Raw genomic sequence first — 2500 nt, forward strand, 5'->3', positions numbered from 1 at the left:
TAAACGTGGCCTTCGTAAAGTTATGGCCTGATACTGACCAAAACTTGACGTCAAACTGCCAGTCCTTTTGGATTTCAGTGTCAGGCTTTTTGCCATCCGCGTTTGTGAGTTGTTCTCACTAAACTGTATTAACCAGACTATGAAAGTTCATGGTTACACAGAGTTTGTGTGTTGGTCCGTTATACTTCCGGATGGCAATGTTGTGAACTCCTTGGCCAAGCGCATTCTATCTCTAACATAACGATGGCTACGCTGACACTGACCAAAAAATGACGTCAAAATGCCAGTCTTTGGCCACAAAAAATAAAAACAAATCGTGAGTCGTATTCAATAGTTCAACCAATGAAATAACTTGTTTCCATGAGTACTACTAACGACAACTCACTAGGCGGTGCAAAAACCAAATAATGACGTGAAATGCCAGTCCTTTTAGATTTCAGTGTCAGGCTATAACTTAACGATGGCTATGGTTTATCCCGGTTTTTATAGCGTGAAAGGACAATACGACGATCTGTCCTCTGCCTCCCTCGTGTTCACTGGGGAGTTTGTTTCTTCATTGTTATTGGTGTTGAAATAATCTAATCATTTCTTTAGATAGTATGCGCTTGGCTAAGAAGCTCACAACATTGCCATCCGGAAATATACCGGACAAAACACACAAAACTTTGTGTAACCATGACCGTTTATAGTCAGGTTAGTACAGTTTAGTGAGAATTACTCATAAACGCGGATGGCAAAAAAAAACAATAACAAAGACCCGAGTGACGTCACCTTCGAACTATCTATAGATAGAACGAAGATGAAGTCACTCAGGTCTTTGTTATTGTTTTTTTGCCATCCAAATTTATGAATACTTCTCACTAAACTGTATGAACAAGACTATAAAAGTTAATTGTTACACATAGTGTTGGTCCGTTATATTTCCGGATGGCAATGTTGTGAGCTTCTTAGCCAAGCGCATACTATCTATAGAGGACAATCGAAATTCGTGAGCCGTGGTGTGTACCCTAACAATATCTATGGGATGGAATCAAATGACATGTTGTCTAGTGTTTTGTTTGAGAAGCCAAGAGATTGTCTGTTTGATAAAATTGTACAATTAAATTACACGCCTAGGAGATGGGTTACAGATACACAGGTCTCTAAATGGGTTGTATCGATCCGGTGGGCTCAATGGATAGTCGTACAGAAATAATATTGTATAATATATGTATATAATAATAATAATAATAATAATAATAATAATAATAATAATAATAATAATAATAATAATAATAATAATAATAATAACAATAATAATAATAATATAAATAATAATAATAACGATAATAAAATAATAATATAATAATAATAATAATAATAATAATAATAATAATAATAATAATAATAATAATAATAATAATAATAATAATAATAATATAGCACCTGTCTAGCGCATACACATGATTAGGCCATGCTCTGTGCGCTTCACAGTTATATGATTAATAATAAAAAACAAGTGTATTATACTTAATAATTTTTATTTTAAATGAGTTTTTTATATAGAGCAATATTCATTAAACGTGCTCAAAGCGCTTTGCAAGGGGACCTGGACAACAGCAATATATTACATTTTTTCCCCAACAGAGACAGCTCTATTAACGGAGGGGAGCGGGAGGGGGTTGGGGGATGCGGCGCTCAAAGTTTAATACGTGCGCATTTTCTACGGAAGGAACGAAAATGACCTCCCTCAACTCTTTGTTATTGTTTTTAGACAGCCATGTTGGGTGATACGTTCTTACTAAATTAATTTAAGAAAGAATGATTGTTTTTTTTTAGCTAGCCATTTGTATGAGTATTTCTCACTTAATTGTATTAATCAGACTAAAAACCGTTTAAGAATACACATAGTTTTGTAATACGTTATATCCGGCTGGCGGATGTTGTGCGTTTTTAACTTGCATAGTAGCATCAGTATCATTTACACTATAAACGTTTAAAAATACGCGTAGATTTGTGTGTTGGTTCGTTATATCCGGCTGGTGGATGTAGTGAGTAGTTTACTTTAATGCACAGCATCAAAACACTTTCGAATGACAACGAAGATGACTCACCATCGAATTCAAAATGTCGAATCTTATTTTCTAACTTTCTTTTTGAACATGAATTTTAAAAAGGTCGATCAGAATTTGAAAACGACAAAGGGGAATTTCGTGCCAGAGTAATACTATTCATAACAAATTAATTTACATCCATTTTTCCCCCAAGTACTTCGCTGTTAATGTCCTCTGAGGGCCACTTATAACCTTGCTATTTTATCATAATTATTATGAAAATAAAAAATAAAAAAAATTAAAAATTAAAAACTTGACCAAGAAAATTACAAAAGAAAACGCTTAATTCAACATCGGGTGAACGGACGAAAACTCATTACTACAACCCGTCCCATAAAAAAAAAAACAAGTAGAGAGCGGTGGAGGCTGCTGAAGACTGGGATCCTGAAAATACAAACCAAAGAGTG

General features: G+C 34.2%; 1 protein-coding gene across 5 annotated transcripts in view; it reads right to left on the bottom strand.

The window, feature by feature from the left end:
* Window positions 1–2500, bottom strand: part of LOC144979975 (uncharacterized) — a 370695-nt gene that overhangs the window by 243819 nt on the left and 124376 nt on the right. The window lies entirely within an intron of this gene.

Source organism: Berghia stephanieae, chromosome 9 (genome assembly GCF_034508935.2).
Source record: "Berghia stephanieae isolate SIO BIC M18660-M18661 chromosome 9, UCSD_Bste_1.3, whole genome shotgun sequence".
Lineage (NCBI taxonomy): Eukaryota > Metazoa > Mollusca > Gastropoda > Nudibranchia > Aeolidiidae > Berghia > Berghia stephanieae.